The sequence below is a fragment of the Crocodylus siamensis genome, chromosome 8 (genome assembly GCF_052110815.1).
Source record: "Crocodylus siamensis isolate JL-2025a chromosome 8, ASM5211081v1, whole genome shotgun sequence".
Classification (NCBI taxonomy): domain Eukaryota; kingdom Metazoa; phylum Chordata; order Crocodylia; family Crocodylidae; genus Crocodylus; species Crocodylus siamensis.
The window spans coordinates 3330741-3352074 of NC_143402.1; the positions used below are offsets into that span (position 1 = coordinate 3330741).

Below are 21334 nucleotides of genomic sequence, written 5' to 3' on the forward strand. Positions count from 1 at the left end.
CACATGTGCGGACATAGGTCCAATGAAATGTGAATTCTCTTTTGGACAGGAGAGCAACAGAAGAATATCCCCGCCTGAGAACAGTCTCTGACCAGGGGATTTGGACAGTCTGCAGGGAGGCAAGCACAGTGGGCAGGTTTGAATCAGAACTCTAGCAACTGTCTTGAAGCAGGAAGACGGTTTTTGTCTTTGTGCATATAAATTCAGGCAAATGGAATGGTGTATACTAAATGACAAATCTGGAACAGCTAATTCGCCTTTTTCTATCTTCTGATAGAATCTAAAATCCTAGCCCCCTGTGCTGGATGCTTTATGAACATTGACAGAACCCACTCCAGCGATCTTATAATTTAGTATGCTAACAGGAAAAATAATTAGTAGATTGTAAACTCTTCAGGGTAGGCACAAGGTAACAATGGGACAAAACTGGTCAGCCTATTTGCTCAGCAGCCACGAGACCCTATCTGCCTACCCATTACTGAGTTTTTTGTAAGAATTATGTTTCAAGGGAGCATTAAGAGGGATTTTTGCAGGGAGTTAGTTCCTCACATGAAAAGGGGTAACAAGGGAGAAAGTAGGAAGGTGCCTTTTTAAAAAAAAAACGACAAATACCCTCTTCAAATTGGCATCATTTACAGAACAAAGGCAGGGCTGGTGCCTCATTATCTTGATGAGGGTATCGAGTCAGATAAGGATAGACCTTGTGTTTGATGCAGGGAAGAGTGGAAACCAGGGGAGGGATGTAGAAAAGGGCTGAACAACATATGGTTGAAGCAACAATCCAGAAAGACATTTTGAACAGAGTAAGGAAGACAGGATGACCCTGGCAGGGGTCCTGTTTTATGGGGGTCAACCCGGTGATTGTCCAGCCACTGGAACTATGCAGTGCAGCAGCAAATGGGGTTATGCCTTGGCAGCTGCAGAGAGGAGTGGGCAGTAGAAAGTATACTGAGTCTGGGTCATAGGTGAGTAAGGAACTTGGGGCTAGGGAAAGGATGAGGATGATAAGTGAAACAGCAAGATGGAGAAAGGGAAGTTGAAAGAAAATCATATAAGTGAGTGGGGGATCAAGATGAGTGGAGGGGTGAAAGAAAAAATGAGGCAGAAGAAAGCAGAGAATAGGGGCTCTCCAGAGGACAGGGTTAAGGGCCAGGCCTATCTTGTAGGCGGTTGATGTTATGCTTAATCCTGACCCTGTGATTTTTTGTTGATCCCAGGGTGTTGGATCCAGTTCTGAGGCTTCAGTCTGCAGGCAGGACGCGCTCATCAGTGTCTTCTGCTATACGAAATATCTACTTGACGTAAGAAACGTGAGCGGGGTCTGCAAACAGAAAGCTCCTGGATGACTCCCACTGTCCATGTTTTTGGTTGCTGCAGTGAGTCGGCATCTGTTTTATATACTTTGAAATTATGGAGATACACTGCAGCTGCGCTGTGAAAAACCTTCCACTGTGATTATCTCTTCTATCATTCTACTTCTGTAGTAAAGATTTTACTTCAGTTTTCATCAGCTATGGCAAAAAGCCATGTATGTGAGAGGATATCAGATCCTTCAGCATCTAGGTGTGGAGTGGGTGGCATTATGGATTCACTGACAGGTCCACCACGCAGTGAAAGGGCTCATGTAATAATCAGTAATCTGTCTATCATTTTGACAGGTTTATAGTTGGATAATTGAGGTGTTTGATGGTAAATATGCATTATGAGAGGGCCTCCTTCACCTTCAAGAAGGCATTGAGTCTTGTGAAACTTTACCAAGAGAAGGAACACAACCAGCTGGGGCTATTACTCGAGAGAAATAATAACCTGATAGTGGTAGCTGGGAAAAGAAGGGAATTGTTGAGGGCTGAGATTTAAATATAAAGCTTTGTTAGAGAAATAATATAGGGCTCTTAATATATTGTTAACGGCTTTTACAGCCATTCACCAGAGAGGTTTCCTTGCTACAAACCATAGAAGGTTGTGTATTTGAAATATGGCCATCAATCCGGGGAGTCAGCATTTTCTTTGCAATCCTCTTTCTTCTCTGTAGCGCAACCTGCCAGATATTCTCTTCATTTCAAATACGCTTTCTTTTTCTTCTGAGCTATCTGTTAAACCTTACGTATCTCTCTGGTTGTATTTGGAGGCACGTGGCACATTCTCTGGTTTTGGGTGTTTGTAAAAAATGATTGACACTATTTCAGTATATTGTTAGTGGATACTGATAGTGTTCTTAAAAAGATTCTCATTTTAGAGCACCATTAAAAACCCCAAACAGTAAATCGTACTGTTATAATTTTTAACATTCTGCCTTATAAAAAAAATCTTCCAAGACACATCAGTTCTCATTTCCTTCATTCACCCGTCGTAACATTCTTAACTTTTATACTGCAGCATTTGTTTTTCCTTCAGTAAAGACTTGCAGCTCTCCTTCATCTTTGTCATTTGTGAGTTAAACCCCCATTCTGACTCTTGGCCTCTGTGTTTGTTGGTTGTGGCCAAGCACTGTAGAGCAAGACTTGGCAACCTATTGTCTGTGGGCCAGAAGAGATTTTTCTTTGGCCCGCTAAGCTGCAACAGCAGGGGAAGCCACAGTGGTGGGCAGGTCACAAGCAGTGGCCCACTTTCAGACCCAGGTGGGTTAATTTGGCTCCCCATTGCTATAAGGTTGCTGACCTCTGCTGTAAAGGAAATATTTATGCTAGCATAAACTGTGACAGTTTTTGAACATAGGGGTTTACTGAGCTGGACAGTAGTGCTTCCTGCAACATGCATGAACTCCTTTGGGAGATTATCTCAGGGCAGAGACCTCTCTAGTGTCCTGCCCTGGAGATAATGCAAGCTCTCCTCTTCCAGGAGAGCTTCCAGGATAAACTTCCCCCTTGGGCACAGAGCTGGGACGAGAATTAGGCATCCCTTACGCCCCTTTGAAGTCCTTGTATTGCATGAATTTTGCCCCTTGAAGCACAGGGGTATTATGCCTTCCACAGACATGGTGGTTCCCTTGCTGGCACTTGCCTGATGCTGTTACCGCAGCGTAGTGTGAATGAGTGCCAGGCAGGGAGGTGTGATCTGGGACACCTGTGAAACGTCAGCCATAATTGGTCCTTAGATACCAGAGTGATAAGCATCTTTTAAAAACTAGACAGGAGAGTATTTAGTACTATAGAGGCAGCCGTCATCTTCAAGACATGTACAGCCTATTTCTGCATAGTCTGTAGGAGCCTGCTGAGACTCTCCATTGTCCCGCTCATCACAAAGCTGCGAACTCAGCATGAGCTCTGTTCCTTTCATAGATAGGCGCATGCATCTTTTATAAATAAGCAGTTATGGTTGTTTCAATAAACCTCTAATAATGTCTTTATTTCATTTTCCTTCCAGACATGTTTACCTCAGACATGACATGATATTTAGTGTCATCTCAAATCCAAGTGGCTATTCTGTCAGATTTATAGCTATTATAAAATATGATGCTATCTGCATACAAATAGATGTTAAGAACCTTACAGACATTTCCCCTATCATTCCTGCATGAAGGAAGCAATAAAAAAATAACATTTACCATTGAAAACACCTGCAGAGATTAAATTGGAACTAAATTACTTGATTATCAGTTAGATGTTATAAAAGCAAACTCTTTACAGATTAACATACAATATGTTATTATCAAAATCTTATTAAAGATTTCACTTAAATTAATACAGTCCACCTGCTACCAGACTTTTGCTGGCCTGTCTCATGTGGATTGCCTTATGGGACTTTTCCAGATTGGTGTAACCATCTGTTAGGGAGTTCTTCTACTTACTTTACTGCCATAGGGTTTTAGGGTGTTGGAACTTAATTCCCCAGAACCTTATCAGCAACTCTCCCTGCCCTTTCACATGAGATCAGAACCAGTTTGTCTTCAGAGGGCATGTCTACACTTCAACATTTACTGTGCAGTAACCAAAAATTACTGTGGAGTATGGGCACATGTTTACATGTGCATGGCTGTATGCACAGTAACTATGGCGACTTATGCCAACTTGGCACACGTAGACGCCTTACTGTTCAGTAACACTGTGTGTGTGGACTGACTAAAGTTAGTCCCAAGTCAGTCCACACACAGCATTAATGTGCTTTAATGGCTGCATGTGTAGACGCCAGCCTAAAAAACACTTATTGCGCAGTAAGTAAATGCACGTATAGACGCACCCAGTATATAATAAACGTTACCTGGTTTCCAATGTACTTTATTCCTTCTACAGGTTTTTTTCATAGGACAGGGCAATGGGGCTCCAAGGAGCAGGAGAGCTGCATCACGGGAGTACGGCACTAAGAGAAAGAGGTGCTTATAGAGTACTTTACATGGTTGAGATCACCTAGGCCCAAATTCAGAAGTGACATGTAAGGAAGGTGATGCTGTATGTTGTCTAGTGTCTGAAGACCTTCGTTGTCCCAGAAGAAACAGATGTCTTGTCTGTTTTTCCCATAGTTGAATGCCCCTTCCAGTACAGCAGCATAGACTGCTTCTCCAGATGAATTTTACAGTAGAGTTTTTATAATTATCTCTATTTGGCAGCTGGTAGTGGACCTATCCTCTAATATCAGTTGGAATTTTAAATACCTAAGAAACTCAGAACCAGGCCCAATATTTGTAATTGCTTCTTTGGACAAATCAGCACTTCACTTGTAGAGCCTCTTAGTGTTTCTTACATTGCTTCCTGGACCCGCTCATTGCAAAGTACCAATGTGAATTTTTTTTTAACTCTTCATGTTTCAGACCCAGCACTTGCTCTACACTCCAGGATGTAAGATTTCTATACTATGTAAATTACTAAGTAACTTACTGTGTAAGTACAGGATGTGACTATGCATCTAACTATAACCTGCAAGTACCATAAAAGATTTATTCAGTAATTCTCTTCTGCTGCCACTAGAGGTAGAACAGTGCACCAGACTGCATGCAGAAGGAAAGTGTTCTCCTAGGAGCTCAGCTGATAATGATTTTTAAATCTTTCAAATGGTGTTTTTCAACCAACTATTTAGAGGCCTGATGTTGCTATTCTTACTCAAGTTAAGTAGTATTTGTATGTCTCTGAATTCAGTGCAACCACTTGTGGAATGAAATACTATTCAATGTCATTATGAAACCTGGTCTCATTCTGATCTAGAATAAAATAACATTTCAAAATTGTCTGTTGAAGAGAATTCAACAAAAAATCAATTTGAATTGGTGGAAATATTTTAACACAATAAATTAAGTCTATTTTGATATTGACTTATTTTTATTTCATAATATGCCATCCAAATTTAAAAGAACATTGACATGGAAAATTGTTTTGAAAGAAAAAAAGAAGTTTCAAACACGTCAAAATAGGATTTTTGACATTTTCAGGATTTTTAAAAATTATGAGTTATGTTGCTTTTTGACAGAGCTGGGCTTTCAGATGGAAAACTTTCCTGTGGCAGTTTTTTAACCAGCTGTACTTAGATACAGTTCCTCTCCGAATGTCTTTGGGCTAGTGCTATTGTAATGTAGTCACCACACAGGCTGGTGTGCTTATTCCTCCAAACAGTTTAGGCAAAATCCCAAATCACAAATATTGATCCCAAACTATTTTGTTGTGTATTCCTCCTGCACTATTGGAATCCTATGGGCTCTTGTCACACTGACAGAAATCTTTGTAATGGGGCAGGGGCATGGAAATCAGGCAGAGTCTGATCTCACTTAGCTTGGTGCAGATCTGAAGGTAATGCCATTAGAGTCACTGACGTGTGAAGAGAATCCAGCCCCCAGAATCTATTGAGAAAGCAAGTGTGGACTTCCTTTTTTGCCTCTGCCATATATACATGTAGTAACGAGAGGTTCCAGTTTACTGTCACTTCCCCATGATGCACACTGAATCTAAAGTAGTAAAAATGATTGCATAGATACTTAAGGTTCAGCTCACTGCATCTGCTAAGTTTCATATATCAGTTGCCAGGCTGTTGTCTCCCAAAATTCAAGAAAATGGGTGGCAATCACACATGCTTTGTCCACCGTTATTATCATTTTCAAATGATGCACTTGAGTGTCAAGCTGACCTTTTTGGTTTTCACAGCTAAGGGAACAGCTACATTAAAAGGATGAATGAGCAACAACAAAAGAGGAAGGTTGGGGTCATATAATCAGAAACCTGGAACCACTTACAATTATCAGACTTCATGTGTTTCGGTACAGGGGCAGCATGCCGGGGGTTAGAGCGCGCAATTGCCAGTCAGGAAGTCTAGGTTCTACTCTCAGTTCTGTTATATATCCCCTGTGTGACCTTGAATAAAATGCTTAGGGTCTGATTTTCCAGAGAGCCTCAACAACTGCAGCAGCCACTAAATTAAATGGTGCAGTAATAATCATCATTCGCACTGTTCATTTGAGAATCTCAAAAAGTTCTAAAATGACAAGCAAGCATAATGATATTACCCCTGTTTCCCTGGTGGAGAAACCAAGCCACAGAGAAGTTACAAATTGGATTTTTCAGAGCTCCTGAGTGCATTTAGCTTCTAGTGATTTTACTTTTGAAGTTTATTTATCAATAAAATGGACATAATAATGAAATACCTCTACCGTTCGTAGAAAATCTTAGATGAATACTAATATAAGTAGATATTATTACATTCTTGTAGCCCAACAGACACAGTTAATTGTGTGTTACAAGACTAATATGTAAGCTTGCACAGAAAAAAAGCAAGGGCCACTGAGTCTACTTTTCCTGGTCCTTTTTTTCTGCTTTATTTTGTTTTTTTGTGCAAGACATGCAAGGCCCTATTGCACAGCCTTTGTTCAGGACAAGTTCCAGTTGAAATTTCCAGTTAATTTATAGGAATTTGTCGTGGATCAGGACTGCAGAATTGGGCCTGCTGCCTCTCCTGTCTTCAGCAGGTGTTTGGATTCCTTGATGCCCAGTTCATCTCTATGAGAAGCAGGATTGTTTACAGGTTTCTCTTTAGCTCAGATTGTGTTCTGATTTCCCATATCGTAGCCTCTGGTGTTTTGATTGTTTGACAGAAAAGACTATCATTATATGATGCCATGGATTTTTCTCCCAGCCATCTTAATACTGAAGATAGCAGAAAAACTTTACAGGAATGAGGAGAAAGGCAAGCATTTTTTAAGTGCTAGCTTTTATTGGACCAGCTGAACTGTATAGTTGAGAGGGATCTAGATAAGCTTTGGGATTGGAACCAGGCACTCTTACTCCAGAAAAGGTGTCCACAGATGAAATTATTCAGGAATAGCTACTTTTAAAATTTTAAATACAGAACCTGTTAATTTGAACTAATTTACAAGTTCCAACAAGGTCTAGGAGTATATACACAAAAAATACAACTAAAAGGCGTGAGAGATTTAAGAGAGATTAAGAGCTAGACCAGGAATTTGCCAGGCAACTGGCTGAGGCTGCATGCTCTCGGTGCATCTCTATGTTGTTACGAGAGACTTTAACTACCCAGACATCTCATGGGAAGAGCACTCAGCCAAATCCGATTGGTCGCAGTTTCCTCACATACGTGAACGAGCTCTATCTGACTCGAGAAGTCTATGGGCCGACAAGAGGTAAAGTGTTGCTGGACCCGGTACTGACCAAAGGGGATGATCTAGGCAGTGACCTAAGAATCGATGGGAAGGTGGGTCATAGTGACCACGAGCTGATCACCTTTACTATCCATTGCAAAGCTGGCAAGTCAGTCAGCAATGCAGAAGTCCTCGACTTTAGGAAAGCTGACTTTGTCAAGCTCAGGAGGCTCATTGTCGAGGCCCTAAGGGACCATGACTCCAATAGGAAGAAGAGTCCAAGAGGAGTGGTTGCTCCTCAAGGGAGTGATCCTCACAGCACAAGGGTTGTCCATCCCATCTTGGAGGAAGGGTAGCAAAAGGGTACAGCCACCTCCTTGGCTCAGCGGGGAGCTTGAGGACCTCCTTCACCTAAAAAGAGAGACTTATAAATGATGGAAGGCTGGAATTACCACCAAGGAGGAGTACTCAGCACTGGTCCATGCCTGCAAGGAGTGAATCAGGAAAGCCAAGGCTGCAACCAAACTCTCTGGCTTCACATATCAAGGATAATAAAAAGTCCTTTTTCAGATATGTAGGGAGTTGGAAAAAAAGCAACGGTAACATTGGACTCCTGCTGAACCAAAAGGGACAGCTGATAACCGACACCCAGGAAAAAGCCAACCTGCTTAATGGGTACTTCATGTTGGTCTTTCATCAGCCTAAAGGGACCGCCCTGCCTAGCGTGACGTGGGACGGCCAGGGTGAGGGCGTATTTAAACCCAGCATCGGTGTAGACCTTGTAAAGGAACACCTTGAGAGGCTGGACATCTGCAAGTCAGCTGGTCCTGACAGATTACACCCTAGAGTACTCAAGGAGCTGGCAGGTGTCATAGCCCAACCATTGGCAAACATATGCGAAAACTCGTGGTGCTCAGGTAAAGTACCTGAAAACTGGAAGAAGGCCAATGTGGTACCCATCTTCAAGAAAAGGCAGAAAGTAGATCCTGGGAATTACAGGCCGACCCTCCTTGATAAGCTGGTTGATGGCAACATCCTGAGAGAGAGCCAGCATGGCTTTGTCACGGGTTTGTCACCAATCTCATCTCCTTCTGTGACCAGGTGACATATCACCTGGACAAGGGAGAAAAGATTGACATCATATATCTGGACTTTAAAAAAGCCTTCGATCTGGTGTCCCATGCTCTCATGGAAAAATTGGCCAACTGCAGGCTCGGCTACACCACAGTCTGATGGCTGGGGAATCGGCTCCCAGGTCGGACCCAGAGAGTAGTGGTCAATAGAAGCGAATCGTTATGGTGCTCCGTGACCAGTGGTGTCCCCCAAGGCTCTGTCTTTGGACCGGTTCTCTTTAATCTCTTTATCAATGATGTGGACATTGGTGTCAGAAGCGGACTGGCCAAGTTCACCGATGACACTAAACTTTGGGGCATAGCATCCACACCTGAGGATAGCCTGGTGATCCAGGCTGACTTGGATAAGCTTAGTAAGTGGGCCACCAAACCAAGTGCCACCAAAATTCCTCATATAAACTGGAGAGGTTTCCACTTCATCTTTTTGTTGTACAGCAAATCCATCCCCCTAGTGGACTGATTTCACTGTGAAAAGTTTGTTTTTTGGAGACATTGCGTTGAGTTTGTTGTGCTGAACCACTGTATTATTAAATATTTTCTGGACATATTATATAGTAATCACAAAAAGTGGCTATCAAGCACAGGAGAGATTTTATGAACTCTCTCTATAACTTAACTCCCCAATCAGGTCCTGGTGTTTGTTGAAAGGGTTTGTGGCCCATACACATTACATTTTACTTGCTGAGATTACAGCAATGTGGGAACTATAGGCCCAATTGTTCCCTCGCAGGAGTGTGTAAACTGGGCTGTCCAGACACCAGTTCCCTCTGTCAGCGAGAGGTGGGGATTGGGAATCAGGTGCATTGGTGGCCTCAGTCCAGGACTTCCATCCTGTGGGAGCATGCAGGTAGTCGTGGGGCTGCTCAGTGGGGAGCCAGCGGGACACAAGTGATTCCCAAGTAAAATCACCAGGCAGATGTCCCTGTACTTGGGTGTCCTTATACCTCCAAGCCTATTTTTCTATATAATGAAGGTCTGCACTCATTCATTTTCCTGAAGGAAAAGTGAGCCCCTCCATGGAAGTAGTTATTATTTGCCAAGTGCCAACAGTATGTTTGCTACCTTTCAGTTTTGACAGGCTGAACAGCTCAGATATATGGATCCTAAATTTTCTCTCCCTGCTTACACCGGTGTCTTTCTGCTACATGGCTTCTATATGTAGCAGAGTATCACTCTTGATTGCAGTGGTGCTACTAATGTGAAAGGAGCCACTCCGGATTTACACCAGTAGAGGAGAATCAGACCATATAAATGGGGGATTCGTATGGTGCCATTCTTTTTGTGATGCCTAGTCATTTAACATTGCATACCATCTCTTCTTTATGTTGCTTACTGTATTTCTGACTATTTTTCAGAAGGCCCCAAAGGGTTCAGGCAGGCATCCCCTGCTTTAATTTTATGTATCTAAAGCCTAAATACAGCACACTGGGTACTAGTGCAAGGGCCAGGTGGAGCAGGAAGAATGCAAATCATTGTTCAAAGCCTGAATGGGGAAGTTTGTGTCTGAGGGAGGAAGGTGTTTGAAGTAGAGAGGTTGTTCGGTTGCTGCATGACACAGGGAGCATTTTCACACATTGGGTAGATCAGGGGTGCATCCAAAGCGGGGGTCAGATGCATCTCTCTCTTCAGTTGATGCCACAGTAGGGACTTTTTTAAGTCCCCGAAGGAAGTAATAAGTACCCCCCCCCTTCCCTGCTGTGGCATGTCCCTTCCCTTCTCTTTCCCCCCCACTGCCTGGCCTGCTGCTGCCACTGTTCTGCTGGAAGGGGGGAACTCCGTAGCCGCCCCCGCCCCACTCCAGTCAGACTCCACAGTGAACTGGGCTCAGCAGGGAGCCATGCATGCAGCAGGTTCCTCCACCCTGCTCAGTGCCCCTGGGTGTTTCCTGCCAGCCCAGGAGCGGGGACAGGGGACGGGGAAGGGAACCCACCTGCTGCCACTGTCACCAGCCAAGTCCACCCCCCCCCTTATAAAATCCTTGATTTGCCCATGGCTAGGGCGGCAGATAGAAAACTGCTGTACCCAGTCATGCACAAATGAACTGTTAATTTTGTTGTCAGTAGAGCTTATGAAATGTCCTTAAGCAAACCCAGACTTGCAAGCCCAGAATCGCAGCCCGGACTCTCTGAGTTGTTTCTCCCCAGTTTGTGACTGAATTTTAGAGAGCTTAGAGCACTTCTTAACAAACTGGCCTGGCCCACTACCATGTCTCGTGAGGAATTTGGGTGGAAAGCAAAATTCATTGACCAAGATGCTGGCTGCATGGAAGCCAGTGGCAAATATCCCATAGTTTTCACAGAAGTTTATTAGAAAATTGTTTTCTTTGACTAACCAGAATCCTGAAGCAATGGGTGGAGTGGGAGCGAGGGAAAAGCAGAAACCATTCCAGCTCCAAGAAGCCCTTTCAGTTATGATTTTCATTCTCCTTTAAGTATTTTCAGGATTACCAATAGAGATAACATGCATAAATGGAGATTTGCAAATTTTGCTACAGCAGTCTGTTTGCAGTCTCATTGACCTTGGCAGCAGTAAGATTTGCAAAGGGAAGCTGGAGTTTCTTTGTGTGCCTGTTAATATTATTTCTTGGTACAGGATGTCTTCTGCATTTGTCTTTGGTATAGTCTTTTTTAATAATTCCAGTGACATAGTGACTGCCAGCAAAATCCTCAGCTTTGCTTTCCTACTCACTACTGAATATGATACCAGAAGACTTAATTCTCTCATGTTTGTAGAATGCTTTGAGATCTGCTGATGGAAGATGCAGTACAGTTGGAAAGCTGGTGATTGTTTCTGCTTTTACTTTGGGAATTGGAAATCATTTCCCCTTCTTACCATTTGAGGTTAGTGAGGGTTTCAATGGCAGCATTTGGAACATCTGTATGAGCTGCCAGAGCAGAAGCTGTCCGTCTATATACCAGAAAATCAACATGTTCCAGTGGCTACTGTTCTAATAGTGAAGTTTATCAATGAAAGGTGGGCCCATGAGAGGTCCGTATTGCCGTGGCATTGCGATGCGTTATTGCTGCCTGTATTGTTTGGGGAGCAGCTGCAGAGCTGGGCTCATTCCCAAGTCTATTCAACCCCACAAGGAGCTGGTTTTGGAAGTGGGTTAGAGCATGGCCTCAGTTCACAATCACATTGATCCATACAGGATCACTTGCACCACTTTTTGATATCAATTATGGTTGGCTCAAACCCATCCAGCTGCTAGAGAATATGTATGCATTTTGCATTCGTTTATCCAGCTTTTTGGATTAACTACTTTTCTACAAAAGAAAGTTACGGTAGTGGGGGGGAAAAAGGCACTTGAATAAGAATGAGCAGTCCAGAAAAAATATTTAAGCCTATAACTGTTTTTGCTCTTCAAAAAGTCCTAATACTTGTGGGGGGGAACTTCATTTTCTTTTCAAGTGAATTTAGTTGGTTATGAAAGGTGCTGGCCTCGTAGCCCTGTAAATTGGAATCCTTTCTTGATCCATGGAGTAATATTACATGAACAAATATTCCCTACCTTGCCCTTCCAGTTGCATGCTGCAAGGAGCCAGGAAAGTTGTCAGTCATTCTCTGTGCTTGGTCTCTTCCCTTAGATTGCTATCAAGAAAGCCAGCTAGTGCCTGTGTTGACTGTGGTTTTTGTGACACAGATGTTTAAGAATGGGATTAATTCTACCAGCTTGTTTCATAATGTGAGGTTTCTCTATTTGCTGTTATTTTGGCCTTGCCTTAATGTTTTTCCTCGCATCAATTATTTCTGATTCAGCTGCGTTGAAATGCCTGGCATGCAGTGTGATTGGTGTGTATTTCAGCGGCGTTGCTCTCTAAAAGCAATTGTTCTGGCAGAGTTGAATCAGTCTGATTCATCTCATTTCAATCTTGTTAAATGCTAACTCTGGAGCCTAACAATGGTGATCCAACAATTGACATCATCAGCTACTTAATTTCTGATCAGAGCATGCAAGAAAGAAGAGTGTCAGTCATGTTTCAGGGGCTGTGACATCTCATTTTCGTGGCGTTTGTGAGCATAGCCCACTTTTTTTCCCCATTCTGTTCATTATAATGAAGCCTTGCGGACAAGAATTGGTGAGTGACCAGAGGCTTATGGTGGAGCTGAGGGAAATGAGGCATTTCTCATGCTTCATCCCTAAGGCCTTGCTTGTGCAGCTGCTCTGGTATTAGCAGCAGCAAGGGTATTTTTCCAGATATTTTCTCATGTAGACACCACCACAATGTGCAAGATCAGCACCAGGTAAAGGATTTTATTGGATCAGGGAACTGGAAGGTCAGTTTTAGTGAATCTACCACCAAACCTCTTTAAGGACTCTCTTTCTCCCACTCTTGTCTTATTGGACGTACAAAGTGAAGGGCTTGTAGGCAGCCTACAAATTTTTAACTTGTTGCTAGCGAGGTTGCATGATAACTAGTGGAAACTGGTAAACTGCAAATCTTTACTGTGAGGGGGTCATGCTGACACTGAATTGGTAATGAGAGACAGAAGCCCGTGGATATTTTGCCAACAAGGAGAGTTAAAAAATTACAGATTTATGGGAAAACAACTGGAAAGCGGTGTGGCCTATTGAGAGGAATGGCAGAACACTTGTTTTGACATTTCAGAGCTCCACAAAATTAAGATTTACAAAGGTGAACAAAGCAGCACTGAAAAGAGCCCACCAACCCTCCACATCAGGTACTTGTTTAAACTTCCCACACACTGGTGGACTTGCATTTGCCTTTTAAAAGGACGGGACTGAAGAATGTGGCTCTTGCTTGTACGTCACCTTTGAGTTTACAGTGCTTAAATGCTTCATACAACTGGAGAAGGGAGAAAACCTTGGTGGAGGGTGGGGGACGGGGGGACACAAGGATTTTAGGGGGAATGATCTGCACGTGTGTTGGGCTCAGGGTAATTGTTATGAGGGCCCTGACAAACAAGGCATGGCAGTTACAGGGCATAGCCAGTAACCGTTTCCAAAGAAGTGCGGGAAGGTTTCATGGTTAAGAAGCAGTTTGGCAGGTCACCCCCCCCCTCCCCTTCTTGAGAGCTGGGTTTATCAGAGTGCAGGGGGATACTCATAACTAAAGGGGGTCCAGATGATGTTATAGCATCATTGTTGGTTGATGATGAACTAGGAAGTGTCTGCTCAGAGGACTGGGTTCTGCTACCTGTGTCACTTTGAACAAAAGGCAAGGATGTTTTGTACAGCTAGGGGAGATGTTTGACAAGTTTGGGGGCACAGAGCATTTTTCCTTGAAGCTTGTCAAACTTCCCTTCCAGCTATGCAGTTGGTCCAATAAACAATATTACAGAAAAGTCCCCTGCCTCATATATTTCCTGGATCATTGTGGCTACAACACTCCAACCCATTTTGGATACACACAGGTCCTGGTCAAGCTTCACTGGCTAAAAAACTGTCCCTTAGGCTACTATTTGGTTCACTGCAGCAGACTGACAGACTTAGAGGCCAAGCTGGGATGGGGGCAATTATCACCCCTTAGAGCAGTGATCATCAACCAGGGTGTCATGGCACCACAGAGTGTCACAAACTCCTTTTAAGAGTGCCCTGGGCTCCCACTCAGCATTCATTCTCAAGTGTGCAGATCCCTACATGTGATTCCCAAGGTAAACCTGGAGGTTTCTACTAGGAATTCATAGTGTCACACACATTCTGCCCTGTTGTGATCTTTCTGAGTTCTTTGCAACAGCAGATTTGCTCTGTTATTTTCCTGTAGTAAAAAATGAATGAAAACTAAGAGCTGGCATTTTCCAAGGGGTCTAAAAGGGTTGAGAACCACTGCCTTAGAGGTTGCATAGCTTACCTCTAGTTAGCAGGTGAGTGAGAACAGGAGCAGTGCTGAGTGCAGTGAGCATTTGTATTTGTCTTCACTGGGTTTATGGGAAGAAGGCAGTGCCAAAACCAGTGCTGGCAGGTGAGGAGCAGTCAGCTGGTACCCAAAGGCTATCAGGAGAGACCCCCCCAGTATTTGCTTGCTGGCAGCGTTCTTGAGTGTAGTGAAAAGTCTTGAGTTGCATATTGTCATCGCGCTATAAAGAATGAAAACTCAGGTTTGTAAGATCATTGGTGTATGGGTTTATATGTGCATGGGCGCACGAGAAGTATAAACCTTATGTGGTTACTCTGCATGTAGATCCAGGTAGCATCAACAAAGTGGGGAAGTCTGAGCAACGCCATGAGGATTTACTGTCTCATACCTTTTACCTAGCAATTACTCATCATAATCCACGTACTCTTTGTTTTATTTCATCATATTTCTCATGTTTCCTAAGTGCCTCAGTGGCTCGATTATGGGTTTGTCTACCCAAGCGCCTTTGCTGCTAGCTACCTGTATATTGGCAGAGCCCCCTCCTCCTGGAGATGAAATACAGGCTGATGGCTGTTGCCACAGTGACACCACCTCCGCCGAAAGCCACAAGGTAAATCAAAGGAGCATGTAATTGTGCTTGGCATGCCTAACTGAGTAGGTGTCAGCAGAAGTTTGTAGCTCAGACCTTTTCTAAGAAACTGTATGGTGCTCCCTAGGAGAGTTGACTAGCAACTATTAACACCTACTTAGCAGGATTTTCCATACGAACAGCTCTGTGTAATGCTTTCTGAAAAGTCTTGAAAGGACAGAGCTTTGGCCTGGGCAAAGAGTTCAGCTTAGACAGTCAAGAGTTCCCTAAACGTGGTGGTGACAGGCTCTAAGCAAAGGACCTTCACCTCTGGGCACCATTCATCTGATTTTCACAGGTTTTCCAAGTTACCTGAAGGGAAGCAGAAGTTCAGCTGGTGGTTGATGCTCTTGCCTGCCTTTGATTTGAAAGGAGTAGACGTGTAGCAACCCTGTGCATAGGACACGATTAATATTAAAGGTTGATATAAAATGTTGGAGGTAAAGCCTTATTAACATTGCAAGGTCCTCCTCATCACCTTTGTGTGCAGATGACTCACAACATGGCATCCTATTCCCACCCCACCCTGAATTGCATCTTGCCAGCTATTTTGTTGAGTTTTGAATGCATCGTCGGCACAGGGAAAAAAGATGTCCTGCATCGAATACCAGAAAGATTCAGGAATCTAAACCCCTCTGTTGTGGGCTTTGCTTGGTTCACCAGGCCTCAGAAAAGAGAAAGGAGAACAGCAGTAGAGGTTGAGGTGGTGTATTTGATTATGAGGTGTTGTACAACCAACACCCCTGAACCAGGGACTTGGTTTTGTAATATAAAATAATTGGTAGAGTACTCAGAGCTTGTGTAGGTGTCTGAGCCTAAAAGGAAATAAACTAGTTTTCAGTTAGCTCTTTAGTTTGGTGGTCTCTCCCCCAGTGAGCTGTACTCCTTGCTGCACTATGATGAAAGCCTAAGTATTGAGAAGACAGAACAGACATTTTTTTTATCAGCCCATTAAAGAAAAAGTTCTAATTTAACCCTCCCATGTGATCAAAGCCATCCAGGCTTGGCCAGCTGAGGGTTACATTGGTAATTGGCCCGGAGCCCCAGGGCTGCATTTAATTTGAATGTAATGCACCCGATTGCAGTTGTGTTGCTTTTAACACAGAGCTGCGACCCACAGAGATTACAGGGACTGTCATAAAGCTCTGTCTTGATTGAAGGGACCTCTGTTCTTCAAACTGGAGCACTGCATGCAGGGGCTTGTTCACATCTAGCAAAGATTAATAAAATACGATCATGTAGATTCATGTCGCTGGCCTTTGTTTTTGGTACACTGCTTTTTTTAAGTCCTAAGCACTGTCTCTAGTGTAAAGTTCTGCAGCCATTTTATTGTCTTTACTAGATACAGACCTGGAGGAAATGCAAGGAGTCAGATTTTCAGAGTGGATTTTAATTTATTTGTTTTTAATTTGAAGGACTTGATTTAAGGCTATATGGGGCCTGGCTCTCAGAGGGGCTGAGAATCAGCCTGTCACATTAACTTAAATTGGGATTTCTAGAGTTTTAGTCACTTGAGAATTAAGTGCAAGGTATGTCAATTTGGATGTCTGTGAAATGATGTACCCTACAGCAGAGACAGCTGGAGAAGGTGTTGACCCCTGTGCTTTCTTTGGAGGATGGAAGCTGCTGTTCACTTCTTTGCTTCCACTGTGAAAGATCTTGTTCTATTTGCTAGTGCCTGCTAGTGTACTATAGAGAACAGATGAGGTGTCCTGAAAGAAACAGCTTTTTCTAATAGGAAGTCCAGTGAAACTGTTTGACTGAACCCAGACACACTGCTTGAGCTGCCCTCCATCCTTGGGTGTGTTGCACTGTTCTGGGGCAAATGCAGTAGAGCTGGGCAGTATCCTGCTAGGCTGCCCTTGTTCAAATTCTCCAGTGATTGACTGTGTCACTGGAGTACATTTTATATCATGCATAAAGCAGCACTTCCCAGATGAACCCAAGGATCCCTGTTAGTTAAAGCTAAACTCCTCTCTGCTCTACTTGTCTCATTGTCCTCCCTACTCAGCCCTGAGCTGTAGCCTCATGTCTCCTCCCGGTTATCCTGCATAACTGCTCTTCCCTATTTTGGCTCCAATCTCCCATCCTCCTGTATACGTTTTCATTCCTGCTCTGATCTTCCTGACTTGTGTGCTGGAAAACCAAAGGAAGATCCAAAGGGGACCAAGGTAGGGAGGCGAATTGACTGAAGCTGCACAGAGGTTATGGGATCCACAGTACAGGAGACTCTAGAGTATCAGTAGTGATATATAGGCATTTCAAGCACATAGTCCAGTACTAATACTTCCAGGCAGTTGAGCCAGTCGTGCTGCGAAATCCCTTTAGCTATCAACGGCCTGTTTGTAAGCATAAACTCTTCCCATCCCAGGCCCTCATTAATGAGCCTGGGATCTCCTTGAATTCATCTCCTTGAAGATCCTGCCTTGGTTCTTCTACGCATGTACGTTCAGTCCCCAGTTTTGATCTCTTCCACCTTGTCTGCTTGTGTGCACCCATTTCCTCTCTTGGATGCTGTTGGATGATACTGTGGGGAACACAATGGTGGAGGGGGTGAAGTGGTGAATGAGCAGGGGAGCAGAACAGGATTGAGGGAACTCCTGAAGGCCTGTTTTGCTTCCTGATTCTCCAGCTTTTCATGGGGAGTCAGGGATTTGGGCTACTTACAGCAGATAGGAAGTAATTGGCATAAATTCCCAGTTCGTTTGACTTTTCCTTACAAATGCAGTGTTGGCTGTTTTGATGGAGGGGAATAATTTCTTTTTGCTAAGCTTAAAAATTATCTTACCCCTGAGCTGTTATGTAAATGCATGTTTGGGAGAGGATAGTTCATTTATAGGGACAAAAAAAGACATTTGGGATTTTTTTTAAGATCTCAGTTGTACTTCTCCTTCTATCAAAGTGATTAAGTAATTTTTCCAAGTCTCTTTGGGAAGTTAGAGGCGTCTCTGTGGGTATTCAGTTTTTGCTGGCTGAGGTAAGTTATCTCCACTTCATGAAGGCTCCTGCTTGGTGGAATTTTCATTTATCTGTGCGTTATGTTGCTTTGTAATACATTTACATTTATTAGTGAAGTTTAATAGCAGAATTAACTCTTGTTTGCTTCTGTGAAGCATATGAAATGTTTGGATTCACTGGGTGCATCTACACATGCATTAATGATCTTTAATTAATGCACATTAAAGCTAGTACAGTAAAAATCCTTGCTATCTGGCATTCTACTAGCCAGAATACTCTATAAACCGGCACTGTGCCACTGCCACACCACTACTGCTGCAGCCATCAACCACCCTGCACCACATGCAAGCTGTGTGCAACTACCCCATGCCACCGCCACCACCACCCTGTGGCACTGCCACCACCGCATGCAAGTCTCTGCCCCCCCAGTGTTTTTAGATAACCAGCATTTTTACATAACCGGCAGCCGGCATTCCCCACTCATGCTGGATAACGGAGCTTTTACTGTACTTCCATTGCAAGGTTCTAGGAAAATGCACATTAGCCTATCTCATGGGCAACTGGTGCCTTCTGAGTCTGGGGGCGCACCAGATTGCCGACCAAGGTTTGGGGGGTGGGGTTCCCCAGTGGCCCATCGCCAAGCATGGAACCACCAGTGGCAAAACCAGAAGTTTTGCAGCTGGCCCTTCCAGGGGGTGCAGATCCAGGGGGAGAACAGGGTAGAAATGTATGGAGGTTGCTCCAACATGCCATAATTACAGCACATCATAGCAGACTTGATTGAGTTGGCTGGAGCATGGTAATTACTGCACTCCAACCAGCCTCTGCATTTCATGTATTGGCATCCCTGCACTTCAAAATGGTGATGGGGGCATATTATCTAAAGCTTGTTCAATGAGCTTTAGGTAAAGTGCCCCTTCTGCCATTTTGAAGCATGGGAATGCTGATGAACAAATCGCTTGGAGTGCTTTAATTAGAGCAGTTTTTGGAGCCATTCTAATTAAAGTGCTTCCCATCAACCCCTGGTGCATGTATAGAAATGCCCATGGTTTTTATGTAACACTTAATATGCATTAGCTTATTTTAATGTGCATTTAAGTGTAACTAAAGAAGTGCTCTTTAGTTAACGTGCATTAAAATAGGCTAATGCACATTAAAGCGCACGTGTAGACATGCTCACTATCAACTTTGCAAAAACCAAGATACTTTACCAATTCGCCCCAAACCAACTAGCTGCTCCTCCACATATTACAATTAAAGGGCAGTCCTTGGAGAATGCCAAGCGTTTCCCCTACCTGGGTAGCTGCCTTTCCCAAAAAGTAAATGTAGATGACAGTATTCAACAGAGGATAAAATCTGCCAGTGCTGCCTTTGGGCGTCTCTGAAATTGTGTTTTTGATGATCATGACATCAGGACCCAAACCAAACTTCTTGTCTATCAGGTTGTTGTCATCCCTACCCAGTTGTATGGATATGAAACTTGGACAACATATCAGAAACACTAGAAAGCCTTGGAAAGTTACCTCTTGTGATGTCTTTGGAAAGTCCTCCATATCGATTGAAGGGACAGAAGAATGAATGCCTGTGTTCTGGCTCAAGCAGACGGCACCAGCATTGAAACATGCTTATAAGGCATTCTAATTCAGCTCCATTAGCCAGGATATGTCCTAAGGACGTCTGACAACCAGCTTCCGAAACAGATCCTATACTCCCAACTTGCTGATGGTCACTGCTCTGGACGTGGGCAAAAAATGGGACTCAAGAACACCTTGAAGGTCAGTCTGAAGAAATGCAATGTTATCATCAATACCAGAGAGTCCTGAGCACTGAGTCTTTCCCTATGGCACTGTGATGTACAATGAGGCATTGATCCTTTTGAGCAAACTCGCCTCAGGATGGAGGCAGATGGTGAGAGAGATGAAGGGAAAGAGTTGTGAACCAACTTCACCAGGATTTACTCTTCCCTTCCAGAACTATTTGCCATGTCTTCAGTTGAACCCGCAGATCTTGAATCAACCTCCTCAGTCATCTGAGGACTCACCATTGACATTTCTATTTATTGGAAGACTTATCCTCGTACTGAGGGACTACCAATGATAACATGATGAAACAAAGTGCCCAGAACTTTGTAAAGTCACATATAAATAAGCATTTGACTAATGAAATATGATAAAATTCATATTGTCCCTTGAAGGATGTATTACACATGGCAATTAAAAGCAAACATTGTAACGTGGACTGAAAAACTAAAATCTCTTCTAAGTGCAAATGCAAATCTTCAGGTAGCCTTAATTAGAGATTGTAATACCTTTTTAGTCTGGTTTGGGTTCTGCAGAAGGTGATTGTATAACAAAGGTGTTCTCCCAAAGAGTATTTGCCCTGACGAAGTGTTCCGCAAGTGGGAACAATAAGAGAATGATTGTTCTGCAAAGTGAAAAACGATTTGTCACTGTTACAAGTTGCACATAAGAGCCCACTACATAGTTCAGGTAGTGAAGAAAATGGTATTTCTTTTTAACAGGAACCTCTCTCAGACAAAACATTGACAAATATCTTTTAGGAATAACAGAGTTTATAAAATTATTTGTTTCTTGTTGGTGCCAAAATACTGTAACTACCATTTAGCTCTTGGAAATTGTCAAAAGCTTCAGAAAAAGGAAGTGAAAGAACAAGTGTTGCTTTTGCAACCCCCTTCAGTTGGAGGTTGCAGGCATGCAACTAAAACTAGTCCTAATACAGCAACAGCAGTAGCTGCCTGCACAGTTTTTACGTGCATCCAAAATTAGAAAATAATAAAGCTTCAGACTCAGTGCAGAAAAAAAATGTAGAGGGTGCAAGCGAGTGATAAAAAGCAAGAACTGTGATAGATCAGGAAGTTCAATAACTCATCCTGTAGTGAGCAAGGTCAACAGGAATAGTTACAGACTGTTAACATTAACCATTGCTCAGGTCTGTATTAACCTTGGATGACACAGCAGTGATCCATGCTGAAATTAGTCTTGGTGTCACCTGTGGATCAGATATTGTAAATGAGAATCCCATACTGCCTTCCTCCTGTAATAACACGGATGTACAGAGTCATTGTAAGGGTCACATTTCTTGTTATTAGTTTCTGTTCTCCTGAAATTTGTAAATGAGGTGGAAACTACTTTTCTGTGCCTTATTCTTTGGTGGAGAAATCTGAGCCTTTGGAGGCTAAGCCTTTGTTGGAGGAACAGAAATGTGTGATTTTAAGCAGATTTAGGAAAAAGACATGGGTTTAGGTTTATTTATGATTTCAGGT

At 43.2% G+C, this 21334-nt stretch overlaps 1 long non-coding RNA gene across 1 annotated transcript in view; it reads left to right on the top strand.

Annotated features, from left to right (window-relative positions):
• The first annotated feature begins 1224 nt into the window (after positions 1-1224).
• The window catches only part of LOC149858009 (uncharacterized), a 31826-nt gene continuing 11716 nt past the window's right edge, over positions 1225-21334 (top strand). The window contains exon 1 of the long non-coding RNA XR_016443888.1: positions 1225-1376. This is a non-coding gene — a long non-coding RNA (uncharacterized LOC149858009). The remainder of the gene's footprint in view (positions 1377-21334) is intronic.